This window comes from Dermacentor variabilis, chromosome 4 (assembly GCF_050947875.1).
Source record: "Dermacentor variabilis isolate Ectoservices chromosome 4, ASM5094787v1, whole genome shotgun sequence".
Taxonomy (NCBI): Eukaryota; Metazoa; Arthropoda; class Arachnida; order Ixodida; family Ixodidae; genus Dermacentor; species Dermacentor variabilis.
Genome location: NC_134571.1, coordinates 44,257,384 through 44,281,617, shown reverse-complemented (window position 1 = coordinate 44,281,617; position 24,234 = coordinate 44,257,384). Strand labels below are relative to the sequence as shown.

Genomic DNA, 24,234 nt, shown 5'->3' with positions numbered 1-24,234 from the left:
TTGATTTTGACCACCAGCGGTTCTTTAACTTGCCCCCGAAGGCAGTTTCTTCTGCCTCCTTTCACAGCAGCGATCAGTCAAAACACGTATCAGTCAAGAAATACTAACCCTTATACTAATAAGGTTGCGGCAATCGAGGAGTGCCTCACAGCATTAGAATCCTGTGATAAGAACACTAGCAATGTTTCTCACCGAGGTATAGTTCACGGACTCGATCGAACGCAGATATGACGATCTATAAAACCGTCCCCGGCGGAACAATCTTGTGGTACTATATGGTATGCCCGAGAACTGAGCAACTCTTGTCAACGGTAACATAATAACAACAAAAGTGGGCGGCGTCTAATGCGAAGACATCGAGCGTTGCCACATACTTCGATTGTGCAAAGAGGGAAGGTACAGGCCCGTCATTCTGAAGATTCTCGATTTCCGGAGCAAACCATAAACACCGAATAATGCATGGAACCTGAAGGAAACAGAAGTATGTCAACGAAAATTTTCCTGCTCGCGCGCGCTGGGAGCTGTGGCAGAACTCCGACGAGCTTAGATAAAGTGTCTAGAAAGCACGGTTACAATACGGCCAACCATTAATCAACGGAGTCCGTTATGTGTGGCATAATGACCGAAGTTTGCTTGTGAGAGGCCCAGACAGAGGCCCTACTAGTAATGTTAACCGAGTTGTCAGCCGTTCTGGAAATCCTCGATTAACCTTGCCTCTAATGTGAATGCTTGACGTTTGGCTAATAGAATTGTTGAATTCAATTGGCCTTATAAAATCCTGCCGCTCGCTCTTAGTTGAACATAGCTGAACGGCAAAATATCAGACTCAATTTCTGCCACCACGCTGTTGCATTTTACGAAGCGACGGACGTACCGGTCGTGGTGGTGGAGTATACTTTATTTATGAAAGAAAACGTAAGTTTTGAAATCCTTCCCATGTTGCCTCGATTCGAGTGTTTGTGGTGCAAAATCTAATATTGCTGGATCCAGTATAGTTATTGGCACTTTCTATCACCCACCGAACTCGTATAATTCACCTTCTTCTGTTCAAGGTTTTATAGCAACCCACAAGTTGCGCGAATTCAAGAAGGTTTTATGTGGCTATATTAATTTACCTTGCATCGAGAGAGAGAGAGAATAAACATTTTTATTGGGTGAATGCAGCTTTGGAGAGGCGTCCTCATTCCAGAATGCCTTGAGCTCGGGCCGCGTCCCGGTCCCTCGCAATCAGCCGTTGCTGATCCTCGAGGTCGGAGCTGGCCAAGGCTCTCTCCCAAAGCTCGTTAGTGGGGTAAGGGTTCGGAGGATTTAATGGTGCCGCTCTGCAGCCCCCTACTATGTGTCTGAGGGACGCGGGCTCTGCGCAGAAGCGGCATTGCGGCGACTGATGTTCGCTTGTGTCACTCGGTGGTGACAAGGCACTGTGCGACTTGCTTATTGACATAGCATTTTAATTTTATTTTACTCAAGTAGTTCCTTGAAAACGCTTGAAAACGCTATTCTGAACGCCGTTTTCTTTTTTTCATATTGAACACTGTTGCTAAAAAAAAAAAAAAAAACAGCCCGAGGACAAGGTGGGACGTGAATTTGATCGTACCAATGATGACTCACTATTGACACGTGTACTTTATCGGGCGGCACGTTTCACCGCCTAACAAATGTTATCGCCTGCATGTATCGAAAGTTTCTGGAATGTTATCGATGGTTCCATCCGCTGTCTGTGACCGAACCTTGTGTAATCTGATTACATGTGTGCGCGATGCGAATAATGAAGAAATTTGTGGAAGGCACGCGGGTCCCAGCGATTACTCTGGAACATTCGACGACTGATGTATAAAAGCCGACGCGCTTGATCCGCTCATCAGATTTTCGACGATCGCCGAGTGTATTCGCCGCTATCGTTCTTTGAGCGTAGCCTGCTTTTGAGGGCACAAGTTCGCCCAATAGAACGCTAGTTTCGTTAAAGTTTTGCTGCCTTCTTCACCGTCACTACCACGTGACACTATTTATTGTACTGGAAATAAGTTTCGATTATTTTTAATGGGCAATGCACTGTGGTGTTATCATGCCAGTAGATACGTGTTAGAATACTCTGCGCTAATGGAAATAAAGCTTTGTACACCCCCCCCCCCCCAAAAAAAAAAATGCGCGCCAGATTGGATTGGATTGGAGAAACTTTAATTATGCCTGCAGTTGGGCGCTCGCGCGCCCCGACGAGGGCCTACGTCATCCTCGAAGGTGCCGTTACTCGGCGCGGGTCTCCGCTCGCCGTTGCCGGCTCGCTGGGTCCGTGCCTTTCGAGCGCCTCGAGGACCTGCTGGACGGCCCAGAGCTGATCGTCTCGGTCGTAGCTCTTCGCGGCTGCCTCGAGCCGCGGTGGGAGTGCTCTTGAGTTAGCGTCTTCTGGATAAGAAATCTTGAATATGCCTGGTAAAGCAGGGAAATCATCCAGTTTTTACGACGTCTAAAAAAGGTTTGCCGACAGCAAATTCCAGGAAGTAAGGATACAGCGTGAAGATAACTGAAATCGGCTCCGAGACTTTAAAATTCACTCTGCTAGATAATCTTACTATGAAAGCACTCTTGCCACATTTATGAGTGATAATCCAAGCAAACTTTGGAAGCCAATTCTTTCACACGGTCACAGACAATCGTCCTTCGTTATTAATCAACAGCCTGTTTCTGACGCTTCAGTCATTTCAGAGGAGCTCAACAAGTATTTAATATCGGTGTTCGAATGCCATAACGGCATAATACTTGCGACGGACTTGAGCAGCAACATTCGATATGACAACCGCCGAAACTCGTCCCCGCCGCTGTTCCACCGCTTAACCAAAGACAACTGATCCGCAATAGTTTCGTCGATTTCGCGTGCCAACGCAACTGCTCTTATCGCGGTGGGCACTTTTGATAACTGCCACTATAAAGAGACCAATCGCTGCCGGAATCCACACTGCGAGCTTTAACTGCACTGCTACACTTTTTTTTTAAGAACAACGTGACTGTCCGAGAAGTGGTAATTGTGTGTTGCGCGCTACTTCAAACGTGTGCCTACGTTAGTGCCCCTATCTCCGTCCTCCCTTCGCTCTCTCTCTCTTTCTGCTCCTTCATCATCAAACACTTACTTCACTGTTTATTTAAGACTCCTTGCATAAATATAAAAATAAAGATAATAAGTGAAAGAGAGGGACTCGAGAGCAGAAGGCTGTACACCTGCAAACAAGGCAAGTTTGATGCACATTGATGCCATGTTACGTTCAAGCCAAAGCTATCAGACAGCAAGTTAAAATGAAAAAAGAAGCTATGGTAGGTTTTCCATGTCAAAAGCGCGATCTGAATATAACGCACACAGAGGTTGGGGACTTAAGATTAATGTTTGACCAGCTGGCGTTCTTTTAGAGCTGGCAAGTCGAAGTGTGTCGGAAAATAAGTAAATCTCGTCGTGGTTCTGGCATACAAGAAGAAAGCAAATTTCGCACTGTGAAATTCGAACCAATAGTGTCGGATTGCAAACGCGCGTTTACAGCACCACCGAAAGAGAAGACAAGAAGGTTGGGCAAGTATAGCCATGTTCGGCGCTGCCCCAACGCGTCCTGCATTTTTCGGTCGAACCCAAACGATTCTCAAAATGCTGGCGTGCCCTTAATCCACACTGGCGGCCGCGCCGTCGAAGCTAGGGTCACCATACTCAAAGGTTCACCGATGTCGACTACACAAAACGAGGAGAAAAAAAAAGGAGAGAGGGAGAAGGCGTGTGCGCATGCACAGGGATACATTTTCCTGCTTTGCATATCGATTCATCGCATCTAAAGCAAGTGTTTGTTGTTGCCCCGTGTTTCAAAGCAGCTTGTCGTTGCCCTCGTTTCTCTTCCGTGAGCCGCCTTACACCCAAACCAATTTCGCCCGCCTTATCTCCCAGTTAAGGCCTCATGCGCGCATAACTGCGTTCATTTTTTCTTAGCTCAGCAAGAACGCTGGGTAACTGCTCTCATTGGTGCTGCTGACCCGTATCTTCTGCGTGCACCACGCAGGGTTGTGTCCCACAGATGCACGCATGCGCACAAACGAACAGTGACTGTGTATGCGCGATGCCCGTAAACTCATTACAAAGAGCAGGCTTCATCTTCGGGGTGATACATTTTTGAGCGGTTGAGCTGGGCCTTCACCGCAAGAATCAGGAAACGACGACGAAGCCTGGAATCGTGATGATGAAAAAAAAGTAGAAAATACTGTATTCACTTCAATGGTACATGGATGTGACTCTCATCGGTTCTTATTAACACGTGGGCCAGCGCGGCCTTAAATAACCTCTGGCTGTCCTGTCGTCGTCGCAGTCTTCCTCTGGAGCCTGTCTTTCCCTTTTGATCATCCTTGGTGTTAGCTCGGGTAAAAGCGGGACGTCGTCTTGTCGTTCAGTTTCTTCTTCTATCCTTTTGTGTCAGCTCGTGGAGAACGAGGTGGCGTCGATTCGGAGGAGAGGGCAATTATGTTGACGCGGGGTAGCCCGTTTGAACGCTTCTAGCACCTGACAGCCAGTTAAGGGGTGCAGACGCAGAGCCTTGTAGTTGATGCTGTAGTTGACGTTGTGTGGGGAAGAGAGCCAGTGCCGTCAGCAGGAGTTCAGCTTTATTCTCTGCCTCCTGCACTTGCTGCGTGACACACGCGCTCCTCCCTGATCCCTTCGTGGACCAGACGACGATGCTTGCAGCAAGCATTTAATCACGCCCTTTTCTGTACCGAAACACAATGTGGCAGTGCAGTCGTTCTACAACGTCTGTGATAGCCGTTCTCGATACGAAATTGGCGACCCCTTTGCTTTATGACGTTCGTTCGCACAACGTCCGTATATGGCGAAATACTACGCGCGTATACGTTGCTCGCGCGCTTCCGTGGTCATTTTCTTTTTTCGGGTTTTCCTAGAAAAAAAAAAGTGCGGCCGCACCGGCAACGTCATGTCCGAAACAGCCGTAATTTACGACCCATCACCTTTCACGGCATCGGGGGCACCGCGAGAGCGTTCCTTCGGGCGATTAATTGAACTGCGGACGCGAAAGCGACTGCGCAGCCGCGAACAAAGGCCCTTCCTCGCACGGATGGCTTCGACATCGCCGCGGGGCTGTGGCTGCGGGGGGTCGCGCAATCTGGGGGAACTCGATCGAGGAACGCTGCTATCGTATACGTAAGTTCGGGGAGAGGTCACCCTGCGAGGTCGGCTGGCTTCGTATATGGTCTCGGAGAAGTTCTTTATTGATGTTCGTGCCAGCCGCGAGGCATTTTCCTCTCTCGAAAGAGCCGCGTGAACCCCCGAGTATATATATATAGCTCGCTGCGGACGCCGAGTATGCAACGCTTGTAACCGAATTCCTAATATCGTTTCACGGGGCCACGATGCGGCGAGATACGAACCGTTAAGCTACCGCTTCAATGTCGCAAGTCGACAGATGTCCCTCGATACGCACCGGGTCCTCCGCTAGCGAAGGCAAGTGCTTATTATTCGAGTGCCGCAACACCGCTGGTTAATTTATGTGGATTCATTTGGCGTATGCGACCGCCCGTGACTAAACTAGGAGCCCTGCGACAATGGCTATGAGTTATATAAATGGCCATCCTGGGCGACTATGAGCGACTGATAAAAAGCAACATATTTCACAGGTCACTCCGGCAGCGAACATGTTTTATCCTGACACGTATACAGAGCCTTATTGCCAGGATTGTGGTGCTTTAGCCACGCTGGAACATGTGCTCTAGTCTTGCGAAAGAATTGAAGACTCGGCAATCAAGGACGCGTCCAGGTGGGAGGCTGCACTTCGCAGCCCGGACCTGGATGAACAATTCTGGGCTGTCCAGCAGTATCATGACGTGGCCGAGAGGCTTGGCCTTCCGGTCCCGACGGGGGAGCGTCCCGCTTAGTTGTTAATTATCACTACTTGCAGGACCAAACAAAGTTTTCTATCCATCCAGAAGTGCCTACATGAAGCAAATAAACAATGAAGCCGATCGGTTGTTCCTTGTTCTCGTGCGCAAGTACGAAGAAAGTTGACGGGAGGATGGTTAAAGCTTAATGTTAAAGCACTACAGGTGCAATGGCGGAAGGTGTGGGTTCGGCTCCCACCTGTGGCAAGTAGTCGTTGCATCCACTTTCATTCCCCTTTCTTTATTATTTCTGCACTACAATGAAAAAGAACCGTTAATTTCCCCTTTGCTTCCTGTGGCTTAATCGTCTATTTGCTTTAAATGGCAGTAAGTTGAAACACAAATAAAATGGAGTCCCGTTGGTTACCTCTATTGTCGCCTCTCTGGCTGTGTTAAAACATCATAAAAAAATTACGGTAGAAGCCATCTCACGCTAACTGTCGACGTTAATGCGATTAGCGTCGAAGGAATGTGGCGACACTCACGCCCGAGTCCACCGCCATTCGCCGAGCGCAGTCACGTGGAACTCTAAATTGTTGCAAAGAAGCTGACGCTACGTGTTTTGTGCTGCCTGTCAAACTGCACTCCAGATTCTCATCGTGCTCATGTCAAATTACACATGTATGTGCACTAATCGCCGGCTGTTCGAAATTAATTTCAAGCACTACTTTCTCTTCCAGCTGCCGTCGGATTCCTCCGATCATTCACGCCACCAGACCGGTCAAGGCAAGAATCGCCTGTGACGCAGCGCCGTGGTAGTGTCTTATAAAAAATAATGATAGATAATAGAAATACTGTGAAAACACGAGACGCCCGCGCTCAACCGAAGAAGCGGCCACTGAGCGATTAGGCCAAGCAGACGACTTGCACGGCCCACACCTTGGTGCCGCACCACCATCTTCGGCCCCACCGGAACTTTCTTTCCCTCCACTGCTGCTCCACTACAAGTGATTCGAACTTAGCTTTAATCTAATTTCCCCTAAAACCTCATAATCCCTTGATTCTGCTGCGTAGCAACCCATGCGAAAATAAAAGAAAGAAAAACGAGGATACTTAAGCACTTCGTATGAGTGAAAAAGGCGAAAGCATTAATGTCCAATTGAGCGCCGCTGAGCGGTCCTCCGAGTTTTGCACTGCGGGTATTGTTTTCGAGTTTTACTGCGGAGTATGTTATTGAGTTTTGCGACTAAATTGGTGCAGGTTATTTATTTATTTATTTATTTATTTATTTATTTATTTATTTATGGAGTGGTTGATTGATTCGGTTTAACGTCTTAAAGAAACATTGTTGTTGTGAGCGGCGCTGTAGGAAGCGCGCCGCGTTATTTCGACTAAACCTGGGTTTCTTACATGTTCACCGAAATCCAAGTGATACGAGCCTTTCTTGCATCCCACGCCCGTCGAAATGCGGCCTCCGTGGCCGGGAATCTAACCCTCAACGTCATGCTTAGCAGCAGAATGCCACAACTAGCACGCCACCAAGGAAGGTAACAATCGAAGCTCGCTGTAGCGTATAGCGAAGATTGAACTTTAAACGTCACCTGAAGGCCCAACTCGTATTTTTCCCACGGACAACAATGCATTGAAGTATAAAGGTGCAAAAATGGCTCATTTTGCGAGTGAGTGATTATTTCCAATCATTCACCGCAATAGAACATCAGTTCCAATGATAACGAGCCCCTGCCGCAAACAGCTGCCCCCCTCCCCCCTGGGCGCACTCTTTCCGCCGTTAATTACGTTAAGGGAAGATATACAAACAAACTAGCCGTTGAGAGGTGAGATCGTGGAGGAATGAAAAATATAGGAGTGAGCATCGCGCAATGCGACTGAAGCCAAGAGTGTCGTCTCAACACGTGACCGGGGGTACAGGCAAAACGTGACCAGAGATACCGGCAGAACAGCCGAGCAGTTGCAGGCCGAGTGCGTATCGATTAAAAAACTACCCGCGGAATAAAGAACCAACTATCGGCCACCAAACAACTCGGCAAATCTCGATTCTCGCTCCGTGATCTCGACGCAAGAGGTCACGTGTTGGGCCAACACTGAGCAATGTACTGAGAAAAGGGACTGGCGTCACGGACCGTTCGCTTGCCAAGGCTGGCTGCGTGACGTAATGCCCTGTCCTATCTTTTTTTTTTTCCTTCCTGGATGGGTTAGACAACGAAAGGTCACAAATGGCGCGCTTTCTACGTTGCTTTAATCGCAGACGCACGTCTCGTCAGAACTTTCTCTTTTTCGAAGACACCGCGATTACTGCCCGTCTGCGACTGTCTCAGCCCACACAGACAACCTCGCGCAGCTCGAATGCGCGCTTATCCGTTCGAGGTAATCCCTCCAGTGTGGTTTACGTGGAGGGCGGAAGAAATACCGGCGGCGGGATGTTGGCGTTCACCAAGCTTTTCTACAGAGACACTTCTGCTCCACTTTCGCTGATCCCTAAGATACCCGCGGGGTGTCGTTCGCATCGCTCGTAGCAGGGGCGTTTCGCGTGTGCGGATATTAAAACAGAAGCGAGAGCAACTTCCTTCCCTTGTTGCTTCCTTTCTTCTTTTTTTAGACCAACTCAATACATTTCCCGTAATTCTCGCGCAATCCTCTCGATCGCCGCCCACAAAGATCGTCCCGCTTGTCTGACCTTATATATTATGTCTGACCCTTCGCATCAGAGGGCAAAGCACTGTATACGGCGACGCACTGACGTAAAACCATGTGCACGCACAACGTTACCGCGCCGCGCGTCAACAGTCGCACGAGGCGTGCACGGCGTCGTTTCTCTCGTACATCCGCGTTGCAACACAGGAACTATTACCGCTAACCTGAAATATTTTGTTTTCTGGTCAAGTATGGGAATGATGCTTTCGATGGTGTTCACGGTTACATCTAGCATGTCTCGCATAGCTTGCAGTATACTTTCTTGGTCACAATTAACCGCACTTGCGCGTGACCTGACATTAGCCCAATGGAATTCATCCGATTTCACAAGTGCACGCCTCCATACCCTGGACCCTAATTTACAGCTCCATATTCCGCCCGAGCTTCCACGACGTGACTGCACCCTTCTTGTCTGTCTATGGCTTGGAGTAGCATTTGCAAATGCCTACTCCTTCCTTATCGGAATGGCCAACAGCCCACCGTGTGACTTCTGCGGGTGCAACGAAACGATCGAGCATCTTCTTTGTCAGTGCTCCCATTTTAACCCACAAAGAGCAGTCCTCTCAGCCACCTTAGACAAACTGGACAAGCGCCCAATGACAGAAAACCTGATCCTTGGAACCTGGACTACGCGAACATCAGCGCGATCCGCTGTGAAGGCGCTGCTGCGATACTTGAAAGACACGGGACTTTCTGACAAATTGTGACTGTACACTGTGTGACGTAGGACTGTACGGTGACGCTGCGTAAGACTAGGAACGCCTTTGCGGGCTGCGTGACAGTGCCCACAGAAATAGTTCGTGGGTACGTGCGTGTATGTGCTTAGGTTTTTTTCTTCCTTTTTTTTTATTCTTCTTTCTTTCTCACCTGTTGCATTCCCTTGCCCCTCCCCCAGTACAGGGTAGCCAATCGGAGATAATCTCTGGTTAACCTCCCTGTCTTTCCTTTGCCTGTCTCTCTCTCTCTAGTCACAATTAAAACTGCGACCAACTCGGGAGAAGCAGTAGTGACAGCTAGCTGGAGGGTCCTACATGGGCTGACCGTTACTGACAAGATATCTCGCACCATACGACCGAGCTGGCCAGAGCGAGAGCCGAAACGTCACAATGTCCTGCTCTCACGGGACCTTCATTGTGTCATGAAGTCACGACACACGCACCTCACTGAAGACGAAACCGTAATTGGCTCGTAAATTATTTAGGGCTTCATGATGCTTGGCAGTATATTTTTTTCTGGTGTTTTGAGCTCGAGGACCTTTATTTAAAGCAAAAAATGAACAGTCGGAAATGCCCTGTCAATATACTCCTTTAAGAACATTTATCCACATTATTAACACAGATTCTTTTTTTCTCTTGTGGTCCCACTATGAAAGTGCCTGTTCCCTTTTGAACTACTTTCTCTTTTATACATATAGGTATTTACAAGAAGTCAGCTGGAATATGAAGTCATTCCATTTCGTTTTCGCGGCGAACCCTGGCCGATTCCGAGCAAGGAAGCAACGAAGCATGTTGGGTCTCACGGCTTCTCCTATAAAGCAACGTCACGTTTACTGAAATTTCTTGTCTCGTTCCTTGATGATATTTGCTTGACCGACAAGCTCTAGCATATCTACATCCCCGTTGTTCCCTTTGTTTCACTTGTGCGTACCATGTACAACTATTTTCAGAGCCTCTAATTCCTTCCACCCTCCTCATGCTCCCCCTCTGCAGGCCTCTCTGTCCCCAATTTCACTTCCTATGCGGATTACCGTGTATAGGCGGTCATGCAGTAGCATATACAGTGCTCAGCGATGAAAACTCGGTACTCGGCCTGCATGGCGGCCGGCGATATTTGCACCACCGGTGGGCGCTGGGAACACCGAACTGATGCATTGTGGTATACGATTAGAGCGAAGGGCCTTGGTGACGCATTGTGAGGGCAGTCAGCCTTCCAGTGATCACACGGTGTTCGTTGGAAGCGCAAGTAAGCGCCGGCCGCCATCCATATGCGAAAGATGTTGGAATGCGCAGCACCTGATAATCTCTTTATAAATATATATATATATAAACTCGAAAATATCTGTTGAGACAAAAATTGCTGCGGTAGAGTTGCGTTGTACCCAGGAAATGAACATGCCCTACGTAGCAATTTTCTGTTGATTAGCAATCGCAGGAAGCTGTCTTGTGTATGTAGAAAGTAGTACGGAGTGCGCCCATTTGTACTGAATAATGAGATATATACTCAGCTCTACATTATTCTGTCTTGTATTGAATGTCTTGCTGCGCGAGAGGAGGGAGGAGGAGGAGGAAAAAGAAGAGCAGAAGGCAGGCAGGTTAACCAGAATAACGTCCGGTTGGCTAACCTACGCCGGGGGAGCAGGAAAGGGGAAAACAAAGATGACAGGGAGAGATAGGTTGCTAATAAAAGCGGTGCATAAGATAATTTTTTTTTGTCTACTCGTGCTTTGCCGAAACGAAATAGTCACGCGCCATGGCCTGCTGGCTCGCGCATCTTGAACAGAAGAAATGATAAATTTTCACACAGATTCGTTGCACACACGCTGTGAGTACCATAAAATTAGAAGCCGGAAAATGTTGAAAACAAGATGCGCAAGAGCAAATGAACTCTAAAAAAGGATAAATGCAAGCAGTGTTGGTCGCGCGACGGAGAAAGTCGTGCGCTCGTCGAGGGCATAGCGGACGACAAAGGGGATGGAGTTTCCCCCTTCGCGCTTGGACAAAACAGCTGCCACGGTAGCATGCTTGCTTTTTTCTTTGTTTTTTGTCCCGGTAGTATGGCCTACCAAGCCCCGTGGGAGAAATTAGCGCTCCTGGCACAATTCCCGCTTGCCTGGAGGGTATGCCAGCAGACATAGCCATGTCTGCACCGCTTGTGTCACGAATCACCCGAGGAGCACAGCGAAAATCGATATTTTTCGTACAGCGCCCACTAAATAGCAATTTCTGAATTTCGCTGAGAGAACGGAATGAAAAGAAAGAATAAAGAAGCAGCTGGCCTGCGGTCTCACGGAAGTATGCGATTATCTCGGGCCTCAGGAGCGGCGGAGAACGCATTTAAATCGCAGCTACTAACACATACCGTGTTTATTCACCTGTTAGAATGCAGCGAACACATTTCAGCCTGACCTGAGGAGTTCAGTTAGAGTTATCATAAGCAATGGCACATTGGTTGGTTCCTAAGAAAAGGAAGAACTCATGAAGGTGACTAAAGTTTAACTACGGCGGGCGTATTGTCGTGTTGTAGTGACGGTGAAGAACGACACGGCGTCAAAACTGTGATTTAAAAATTTAACTCTTTGTTGGGGAACTTGTGCCCAGCGAATCAAGTAAGACTGAAGCACTACGATAGTGGCTAGCAAAGTCGGCGATCGTCGAAAATCTGTTCAGCGGGCCAAGCGCGTCGGCTTTTATACATGACTTGTCGAAGGTTCCAGCGTAATCGCTGGTGGCCGCATGCCATCGAAAAACTACACACGCGCGCGCGCGCGCGCGTGTGTGCGTGCGCGCACACACGCAATTCGAGTCGCGCATACAGTCAGATTACAAGGTCGGGTGTCAAGTAACATTCGCGAGACTTCCGATAGGTGCAAGCGCGTCCTGCCCCGAGGGATAACGTTTATCATTTGTTAGCCGGTGAAAGGCGGTCACCGGAGAAAGATAAGTGTATACTTGTCAATATGCGTGAAAATAAGAACGTTCAATAACGCCGGTTGCAACCTTAATTTGCACTGGAAAACTTATGCGTAGTTGAACGCATCGTGAGATGAATAAGAAGTGGCAGTGCGGCTCGCGGTTGTGTCCGTGGTAGATAAGGAAAAGGGCCACGAGAAAGAGAGAGAGCAAGGAGAGTAAAGACAGGGAGGTGAACCATGGAGACGAGCGTTATGAAACATCGTTCCAGCGCACAATTGAACAAGGACGAGAAGAGAAAGACAACACGAACGCCGGTCGTGTTGTCTTTCTCTTCTCGTCCTTGTTCAATTGTTCGCTGGAACGATGTTTCATAATGCTAATCACAACCATCTAGCCCAGCTGTCCATACTTAGGAGACGAGCGCCCCGTTTGCTACCAGCGCTGTTATAGCGACAGTAACTGCAGACACCCTTACGCATAGCGGCGTTCACTTCGGAGCCATATTTGGCGGCATACTATGGTAGTCTTCAGGAACAGCATCAGCGCTCCGTTAGCTTTATGCGCGCTGGTCCTACATATGTTAGTGCGCAGGATATGTTGTCAACGGTTATAAACCTGGCGCGTCCTGCCACTTCGATAAGTTGAGGATTTTCATGGCCGTTCACATTTTAGGAACGCAAAAACGTCATCATAGGCCGAGAAAGTGCAGCTACGACATTTCTTCGACTTTCCGGGACAGTGTGACCGACGTCGTTCTTTCCTCGTGCATTGCTCAGGTGGGGCGGTAATCTTTATATTAGGAAAATGACGGTGTTCGTTCAACCGCGCTTTTCCTTCCACCTAGTGGACGCTTCTTTGCACGAATAGCAACAGTCTCGCCAACTTACACGACAGTGGAGCTAAGTTTTACAAGACGATGTGGGGAAGCGAGAACGCCGGTAGCGGCACCGTGTGACGCATACCTTAACCAGCGTAAGGTTAAGGTTACGGTTTGTGTAAGGCGTTGCTAGGAACATTAACTGTAACCTGCAGTTCCTTTACGATTGTCTTCCAAGGGGAACACTTACGCAACGCAAAAACGTCTCAAACGCGTTGAAGTTAGAGGAATAGACACAGAAGGTGGCTAGGAGCTTTCCTGTAGCCGTCCACAGATCCGATAACCCGGCAAAATGTAAACGGCATTACGGTTGCGGCAATTAAAGCTCTCTTAAGAGGGCGCTTCAGTTTGGCGGCTCCTATCTAAATACACGGAAATAGAGAAATCGTTTTTCTCGTCAACCACAGCTGCACCAAATTTGATGAGGTTTGCTACATTTAAAATAAAATTAAATAAAACCTAGTGACTGTAGAAAGTGAATTAGTATACAAACTGTAAATTTAGGAAATGAAAGTTGAAATTTGCGAATCTGAAAAAGAAAACACCAATGCATAATGTTTACAACACTAAATAAGCCATAAAAGATATCACAGCCAAAAAAGCACTCCGTATAAATGGTTAACCAGCGAAGCTGAAACGTGCGGCCCCGGCGATTAACACTGGGTTAGTCCCGACGGTTCATTAAACGACGGCTTGATAAGCTGCCGTATCCTCGATACGCAATTGCTGCTTGCCCTCGGCTGCACGACTCTGTTCCTGTGCCCGGGCTGCAGCGTCGGCACGGCGTAGGCGAGCTCGTTCCCCGTTCTGCTCGCGGCGTTGCTGATCGAAAGCTGCCTGCTCCTCAGGAGTACGTCTGACCCGTGGCCTACCCATTTCGGAGCCGGAGAGAAACTGCTGCGCGCGCACTCGGCTGCGACGGAGAGCAACGACGTCACTACTGGTGCAGCCAATCCCGCGCCTCTCCTTCGCTTCTCTTTTTTCGCGCATGCGCATGGGGTCATGCCGGAGGAGCGGCGTACAGGCGACAGCCGGACCGACGGACGGATGAAGCGGCTGGCCAAATACAGCTTCGCTGTAAAACGATGTCACGACTTTGTAATTAAATGGCACCTAATGATATATCTGAGGCAAGCAAAACTGATGTATTATACAGCCGTCCGAAATATGCTTTAGTTTGTGATTAGGACCTTTGAAAAGCCCACTTAAAGAGTGTACGAACCTCGGATAAGCTGTAGATACATGTATCAAATAAATTTACTTTAAATGCACTAGCACATCAAGCTTACAGAACTGCGATGTTCGCTTTTCATACAGAGTTATGGATCTTAAACTTCGCTATTGTATTATTGCGAAACATGCCAAAATTTGGCAATTTTTGTAAAACATTTGATGTCTAAATTCAAAATTCGACTTAATCTAAACTTTTCCAGCGGTTCTGTTATAAAAGCATTTCCGCGCGTTGCATCTATTCGCATAGGGAAATCGGTGCTCAGGCTTCCTGTTAAGGCGAAAACCTATAGCCTGCACGCGTGTCGCTGTTGCCCAGCCACGATCGACTCCTCAAGCATGCATTCGTCCTCGGCCGTGTAGTTCTGGTCAATATATTCCGGTAGGTCGACCTCTACATTCGAACGAATGCGGTAGCACTCTGGGCAGGCGGCCAGCTAGCCGTTCGCAGTAACGTCGGGAGCGTACGAAGCTTCGACGAAGCGGTGAGCCGAGGCACGAAAAGGAAGCAGACGAGGAAATCGAGGCAGGAGCGCAGCAAGCTGCAGCACCGGGCGCGGTCGCCATTCTTCGTTCGGGTTCAGCTCGGTTGCGTGCCCACGGACGGTCTCGGTCGCTCGCTCACGCTGCCCCGCGCGCACGCGCCGCAGCAGCCTCGACGATTGCGCATTGGTCACGCGATCCGCCCCAGGAAATTAACGGCCCCGCTGCACCGCTCTTTGCTCTTTTCCCTATTCGTTCTCGGAAACCCTTTTCCGTCCCGTCGCAGAGAGGCTCAATTCCGGCGAAAGCCGACGCGAGTCTACCCGCCGCAATGGCTGCTGTGTTCGTAGGGAACGGGAACAGTGCGCCGTGTTGTAGAGAGGCAAACACAATAAAGGCAAAATTGAAATACCGGTGGGAGACAGATCATGGAGAGACACGCAGGTTGGGCTTTTCTTTTTATGTGTCTGGTTACAATTACCGAATAAAAAAAATGTTACGTTATATCGAGGTTAAACTGTTATTAAAAGTTTTTTTTTTTTAGTGTAAAGTTGAATTCTGGGGTCTTACGTGCGAAAACCACGATCTAATTATAAGTTACGGATTAATAGAAATACTATACCGTAAATACTACCGTAATATGAATTACGGATTAATATATAATACGGATTAATTTGGACTGCCTGCGGTTTTTCAATGTACACTCAATCTTAACGCTCAATCTGGAGCGCCCGTGTTGCAGAAAATACGGCGTCGGCGGCGATGTCCGTGTGAGAAAAATAATCCCGAGCTACGCTTCCCGATCCACGCAGGTCCACCGCGTGGCACATAGGTGTTACTGAAATAATTAGATTTCTAAAAGTAAAATGCGTCAGAAAACTCATAAAGTATGACTTACGCACAACCTACAGACATGATAGCGTAACATTTAATTTGAAAGTAAGATAATTCTGTTACGCGGAAACTCAAACACAAACCCATTGTCCAGCTGCCGTTTGACATGTCTTAGTAGGAGCGGCGCGCGCCACTCTGTTCCTTGCAACACCATTAAGATGGCGCTCGCCTCCGCGGCAGCGGCAGCGCCCGCCGCGGAGGGGGGGGGGAGGACAAGAAAACTTGGTGGACGCGTAATGTTCGCATTTAAAAACCGTGTACGTAGATTTAGATGCACGTAAAAGCCCCCGGTGGTCCAAATTATTCCGGAGTCAACCATTACGGCGTGCCCCATAAACAAATGGTGGTTTTGACACGCAAAACCCCGTAATTTAAACATCGGATATTCTGCTACACGGCGCCCGATAGAAAACAATAGTGGGCCGATCCCGGCGGCAATGCAGGGCAGTGAAATGTCTCATAATTTCGTAAGGCAGAGGCTGCAAGCAGTGACTCATCGATGGCTCATATGGATAAAAGGCATTTGTGTTTGAGTTTCCTCATAACAAAACTATGTTTTCTTGCATATTCAAATTATTTTCTCGTACATTCCAATTACAATCCGACGCTATCATATCTGTAGGTCGTGTGTAATTTGAACTTTACAAATTTTCGGACGCATTTTACAATGAGAAATTCAATTAGTTCAGTAACGCCTCTGCGCCACGCGGAGGGCCTGCGTGGTTTTGGTTCGGGATGATTTTTTTCTGGCGGACAACGCCACCGACGGCGGACGCCCACGCCGGATTTCCTGCGACGTGGAGCTCTTAACGCCATCTTGTAAAAAACGCACCAGAAAAGACGCCTTCGTACACAGCGTTCGCCGCCAGCGTTTCGAGGGAAACATTACGGTTACAAAAGCTGCAGTTGTCGGGAAGCGTGAGACGCAGCCAAAGGATTTTTCAATACCATCGCGTTCCACTCTTAAAGGCCAAGCTTAAGCGTCCTCCAAATTTTTCGTATAGCACGCGAAGTCTCGACGGAGTAACCGTCATCGTGTTAACGCAGCAAGCAAGTCTTCGACGTGCAAGAATGCTGACGCTACGCGTGCCATTCCTGTCGTCCCATCCGTCTCCGTCGGCTCCCCTAATCAACGCCCATTTGAAAGTTGCATATTGGAAAATTGAAGGGTTTATAGAATGCGGCTCTCGTTCTGATAATCAAGAAAGCGGTGTCGTAATTTCACCACTTCACGCCACGTCGCGCACACCTTTCACGCGATGCGGCAAGGTGGGATAGCTGGTTCTATAGGGAGCCTTCACGTTGTGTGCTTGCATCAAAGCTCCCTATTTATGTTGAAATTCATCATGCGTATCTTTCAGATGCGTACGTTTTCTTTTCTTTTTTTCTTTCATTAAACACTCTTTCATTAAACACTTTGGTCACGTGTAGAGCGCTTTTTCAGAAGTTCGCCACCCAAGTACTGACCTAGCCCAATGCTGCTTAGCTTTCTTTCAGAGGTTGTCCGCTGCGTAATTGAACCACCTGTGGCGATGTTAAAGTATACCCACGAGCCGTTGAGCAACTCTTCAATTCCTGTCTGCATTGTCTGCGCGCAATACATTCTCTCGCACGAGAGTCATTAAGACGGGTCTGTCGACAGCAATCAGCGTTTTTCTTTTTTTTTTTTGCCTTGATTTTATCTACTGCTAAGATTTCGCGGTGCTGATCCAACACAAAAGCCAGATTCAAAGCGCGCACATAGAAATGCACTCAAGTTGGTGATCTGCGAGAAAAATAAAGCGGGACTCTTTTTTTTTTTTCTTGACTGAGCGAACATCTCCTTTCATGACATCGATCTCACACAAAAACCTTTTTTCTTTATTATTGAAGGGGTGCTCTAAATCAGGATCGAACAAAAGATACTACGCAGGAAACTTCTCCATTGTGCCACGGTAATAGGTTCCTTCTTGGGGTCAACACACTGGAGCACATAAAAACGGTTTCCATTAGAAAGCACCCTGAGTGCGCAGGCATTAAAACATTCTTAGTCAAATATACTGCTTTTGGAGCGATGAGTAATAAGGCTGTGGCAATGAAGAACGCGGTGCAGAAGACAATTTGACAAAATCGACGTTTAATATAAGAGCCAACATCACTGATTATAGCGTACGGCAGTGACCATAGAATGAAGCAATGCACAAAATTCTGGAATTGTTTTTTTTTTCGGCACCAGAAAGGTTCTTTCGGGCTATGTTTTATAATCTGACGTTTTCTAGTGTTTTTTTAGTGCACAGGCCTGCATGTATAGGTTTTTTCGACGCCACTTTCAGGTTATGCACAAATACTTATAGTTGCACTGATAAATTTATTTCATCGGGTATTACACACTGTGCACCTCATGAAGCTTTCAGCCGGGCGCGAGAACTGAAATGTGGGACGCGCTACTCGAAAATATCGTCGATTATGCGACAGAGACAAGCGCACGACAAGATGTTTTTTTTTTTTCTTTCCCACACCTAGTACATGCATGGAAAGACTACTCGAGTTTGTTTGCATGCGTGCGAGAAACACCGCAGACATGTCATTAGGCCCCAAAGGAAAAAAAAAGTTAAGCGGAAATTACCCTTCCAGAACACCGAACGAAGTGTTGAGTCATCCGCCATTGAGGACTTGATGAGAGACAAGGAGAAGCCTGGGGGGGCAGTGACATGGCAATTTCCGCATCAGCTTTCAGGGGTGGTCGATTTATTTTGTTTTATTCGATTAACGATGAATCATTCATCATTTTAGCCTTTAATCGATAATTCGCTTTCGATGCAAGGTTTTTCATCGTATAATTGATTAGCCGAATTTTTTTTCGGGAACTTATAAACAGGTTGAAACACAGGTATCTACTTTTGTTGGACCGTGTTTCAATGTTTCATAGGTGGAATCAAGTTTGAAACAGAAGTCTATTTACGTTTCATAAAGAATAAAATTCAACTTGTAAAAGACTAAATATAGTTGGCAGTAGGGACTTCTGAGAATATAAACTATATATGTTATAATATAAACGAGAAGGAAGGAGGTTAACCGAGGGGCCCGATTTTTATCATTCATTCACAAGAAGCCAACAAACACTGACACCAAGTACAAAATATGGGAAATTACTTGTGCTTAATAAATGAAATAAAGAAGCGATAAAATAATGGAAGAAAAGTGGATGAAAAAACAACTTGCCGCAGGTGGGGATCGTTCCCCACATGCGGCAAGTTGTTCTTTCATCCAGTTTAATTTCCATTAATCTATAGTTTCTTTATTTCATTTATTAAGCACAAATAATTTCCCCTATGTTGTCCTTGGTGTCAGTGTTTGTTGGCTCCTTGTGATAGGTTATAATATGACACTTAGTGCAGAACTAAATAACATACGCGGCGCGAGTGCTTTCCTTTATAGTCCCTACAGTTAAGCAAGAGATAACGAAAAATGGCAAAAGTGAAAGCTGACGTCCAACTGAAAAAATGCACGAAATTTCAGTATGCACAAGAGAAGAGAGGAGATTACCGGTTTATGATTTCAAACCATATGCTCTTTTCTACAGCGAAGGAATGTCAATTATGGCTTGGATGTTTGGGTGAAACCGACGCCTTCTTTCAATGGCAACAGAACCAGCATGCGAGAAGAGACGCTAGGACGCCACATATTTGCTGGAATCGACGTGAACGCAATCGCCACGTCAAATGTCAAACGCATGCTGTGCCACGTGTTCAGTGGACTGAGAATTGCACAACGATCCAAAAAAGACCGGGTTGCTATAGTATGCCTCAATTTGCGAGGGCATTTCAACGCCCTCGGGCGGCGTGGTGGCGTGTGCGGTGTGGAAGAATAGAGGGAAGCGCTCGACTGGGCATCACTCAGGACTCGAAAAAAAAAAAAAAAAACGCCACGCCACAGCCGCACAGTCACTGCTCGTGCGCCGTCATTCCAGTACGACAGTACTACTGTCAAGCTCTGTACCCCTGTCAAAGGTTTAATCAATCAAGCCGACCAAATGAAAGGTGGACATCGACGAAGATCAATCGTTTCGTGGGATACATTTAATCGATTGCTCATTCAACGCTATTACCAACCGCACAGCTTTCGGTAACGTCACGGATTTTTGACAGCGTCTGCAGGAACTAGCCAGCCGTCTCTTACACAGCGATTACATTGCGTCTGGCAGTAGACAAGGACTCAATTTTGCAACCTTCGGCGATATCGTAGGGCTAAAAATGACCCAAATACATAAAAGTGCAGGAAATTACTTGTACTGACGCCATTGCTGTTGACGCTCGCGAGCACAATGTTCACCCCACCTCCCCTCGCTTCTCCTGCGGAAAAAAAAAGGTGTGTCCTTCCCTTCATTTGCACCGCTAGCAATAAACTTTTTTTTCTCTCCAAATAAATGCCAATAGGTAGGACTATGCGAAGAATTTTTTGACAGCATAAACTGATAGAGTGCCTGTCTTTGCTAAACCCTTTTCTATATATATACGTATATATATATATATATATATATATATATATATATATATATATATATATATATATATATATATATATATATATATATATTCCCTTAGCATAATTCACTCTTTGGTAACGTTTCTACTTTCATATATAGAGCGCCTGGCTGAGGTACTGTCCGCATTTCCGTCCACGAAACGATGCAGCGAGTGCGTCAGAGGAAGGCGTATAGGCTGCAGGGCTATCGACCTCTCCGTCGCCTACGCGAGCCGCTTCGTACAGAGGCTGCGGGACGGACGTGGGTGAAGCCCAAGCCGATGACGTAGCTGCTCAGCTGCCGGACGTGTTCACACGGCGCTCCCTTGCAACTTAATTAGCGCTCCATTGATTCCGCGCCTCCATAGCGTGTTCGCGAAGTTTGACGCGATTTACGCCTCATTTACTGCGCACTGAGAAAAAAAAAAGAGAGGCACGCCCACGAATCATTCAGTTGCCTTGAAAGAAAAAAAACAAAACGCACGCACACAAAGGGCCGCCGATGCTTGGGAGTCAAACAGCTTCGCCGATTACTATGGGTAAGTAATGGAGTAGTAACGGTAGCAAGAGGGCGTGGGTGTACAAGTAATAGTTAGACGCAGGCTCCGCTTTCTCGTAATATAACCGCGCGAAGGTCAGCTGCATTTTCTTGCCGCTGAGCTGGCTAGCTCAGACGTGATGGAAAACCGCTGTTCTCTTACGCGGAAATTAGCAAAAAACGGTGTGCGGGGAGGAAAAGGGCAGCTTGCTCGCGAACAATTTCCGGAATAGTCGGTCAGGGAGAATCCGGACGAAAGAGGCTGACGCGGCGGAAAAGGTGACCTTTCGTGCCCTACTTCTCGTGTGGCATCCTCCGGCTAATTATCGCATCTGACGTTCAGTGTGCGACACTTTCGTTGCCCAAACGAGAACATGCATGTTTCTACTCACTGTCGCTGACAGCTGACACTACAGCGCGTCATTTATTCCCTAAGGCGCTGTGTCCCAGAAGCTGTGTGTGTCTAAGAAAGGTTAGTGGTTTGTTGGTCGCTTGGGTAGGGGGACGTCAACTCTTATGTGGCGGAAAATGAGGCTGCTGAGTGTGTCGAGTTCACGTAAAGACTAGATCTTTATCGGAGAAATACGTATAATTTGACAGACACACGCACAAAAAAAATAACTCTGAAGGCTTCCTACAGGACAAATTGATAGGAACTGCAAATGCTTCAGAGAGTTGTGCCCCGAAACTGAAATTTGTTTAGATTGTTTGAATGATTTGTATTTAACAACTCGTAGTGCAAAACGAAGCTTGCGACGGCACTTCATCGAGACGTCAATTTTCTCTGCTTTGTACTGCCTCATTATGATAGTGCGTGGAAAGAGCTATAAACGTAAGAGTAAATTTATTCTCGAAGATTATTCCCTAATTCTGAAGCAAGAAACTTTCGTTTGAGCATCACGTACACATACATACATACATACATACATACATACATACATACATACATACATACATACATACATACATACATACATACATACATACATACATACATACATACATACATACATACATACATACATACATACATACATACATACATACATACATACATACATACATACATACATACATACATACATACATACATACATACATACATACATACATACATACATACATACATACATATTTCAGCAGCTCACACGAGCTACACGCCTGATTATCAATAAAGTATGGGGCCGCCGGAAAATGCAATCGCCTGCTGTCATTCAATGCTGTTCCGCCTTTCAAGTTGCACTTAAAGGCGCAAATCGCTACTCTACTAACGTGTGTCCTCGTCAGACTCCGTTGATGTCTCAGTTGGCACGACTGACAAGGCGCTAGTAGTTCCCGAGCTGTAACTGTCGATCACGCTCGATCCTCGAAGAGACAGACACCTTGGGGTGAGCGGGCGTCGTTATTGTTACATGTGACGGCCTTTCCTAAACACCACTTCTCACAAGACAGTCGCTACACTCCCATTAGCACTCGACACACTGTAAAAGCCGTCCTTCTCTTCGCCAGGGAAGACCATTAGCACGGCGATGCCTCAGAATTCTGGCCTAGGCGCAGTATATGAATGGTAGAACTACTCTTCTATAGGCAACCTCCAAGTGTGTAAATAAATGGACGTGACAGCGCACATCGTAGGAAAAGGAGCAGAGACGTTCATTGCCATTTTGTTTCTTTTTCTGCTGGTCGCTTTCAACAATATTATGCCGTAAACAACCTTTCAAAGCTTGTCCTAAAGTACTAATCTTGTCGTTCGAAAAACCTCACGCCAGTAGAGATTGTGTTGCACAATCACTTTTTGATGTGCTGACACCTTAGTGGCGTCACGAGACAGACATTAGGGGGGGGGGGGGGGGGGGATAAAGTATGGCACAGGCTTGCCGACATCTTAATGGAATTATTAACTTAACGCGATAAAAAACCACAGAGACCAGAAAGGTGGACAAAGAAGGCTGGTGTTAGTCCACCTTTCTTGTCTCTGGTTTTTATCGCGCTAAGCTACTACTTCAATTATGGAACGCCAACTAGCCGAACGATCAACTCTTCTATAAAATACAGTGCCGACATCTGTCCCACCAAATTTGACATCATGCTGGCCGTGTGGCGTCAAACTGATCGACACTGCGTGCTATTGCAGAGTGCTACAGGCGTATGGTCAGGCAAATATCTCTAACGTCTTTTAAAGAATGTCTCTATCTCTATATCTCCCCTTCTAAAGCTTCGAACTCAAATCAACTCTGAGTGCACATTACTCTTGAACTAGTTCAATTTGGAAGTCATGACGGACGAAAATTATTTCTTGGACACACTTGATGCAACCTAGCGGTATCCGATTGAAACAAAGATGGTACACATGCGAAGCACGAATCCCGTCCTTCACCCCCTCCGCATCCTTTTGTTCTTTCGCCTCTGTGATACAGCTGCAGTGTATATCCACGCCCTGACACTGTCTTTAGCTGCTTGATATCTTTATTGTTGCCGCGGGAAGAGTTAGTTGGCGGATGTCCTTTTTTTTCTTTTCCCTTTTTTAAATCTTTTTTTGCTAGCGGTAACCTCGGGCAAGTTCGCACGTCTCCGCGTAAACATATACCTCCGAGCGCTTAATTTATGCGATGGGTGGGCTCTATCAGCAACCTCACGCGTGAAAATGAGGTGATAAGGATCCGATTACAGAGAGAGAAAAAGGCCTCGCCACGACAGCAGAATACGTTATTTTCTGCCTATCGCACCCGCGTTCCTCAGGAGTCTACCTGCTTAAGCAACGAAGACCACGGGAGAAACCGTGCGGGTCGAGTAAACGCCGGAAATTAGTTCGCAAGGATAAGCCGGCCTCCGACAGCAGTCGCATAGCAAGTAAGTGCGCGTACGAAGTTACGTCACGTGTTGTTCGCCGATGATAACATACAGAGACGGAAGGATGAACTGGCGATGTGCAGTGGTTCAGTATTAGTGTGCAATTGAGTGAAAGGATGAAGGCAATAAAGCTCTTGACGCGACGTAAGAAAATACCGTAGGGAACGGAGTGTCAAAAAGAAAATATGTACACGTAAAGGAGGACGGTGACCGGTTCGCTGACGACAGTCGCAAGCACAGCGAAATATACCAAGACGTTTCACGTAACTTGAGCCTAGCTTTAAAAAAATATGCAAATGCCACGTAGCTGGACCGAACCAAAGTAATGTTGTTTCCGTCGCCATGAGTTACTCAGATTACTCTTTGCATACCGTCTAATTAGAGATTCAGTCTTAATTAATTATACAACTTCTCACTTGTTATAGTTAGATGAAAAGTGTCAATGAGAAAATTGTAGGGCGACATGATAAAATTCCCGGTACAGCTTTCAGTTGCTGAATTCGTGTTGCATAAAAGTGTTTTTCCGAGCGTGAAAGCAGCCCGCGAATACACGCAAAATTGCCGCGTGACTGGCCACGTTGGGTACTTTGCGTGTATTCGCGGGCTATTTTCACGCTTGGAAAAACACTTCTATGTAGCACGTGTCCAGCAACAGAAAGCTG

General features: G+C 47.0%; 1 protein-coding gene across 1 annotated transcript in view; it reads right to left on the bottom strand.

Annotated features, from left to right (window-relative positions):
• LOC142579039 (retinol dehydrogenase 5-like) overlaps positions 1 to 24,234 on the bottom strand; it is a 68,478-nt gene that overhangs the window by 13,852 nt on the left and 30,392 nt on the right. The window lies entirely within an intron of this gene.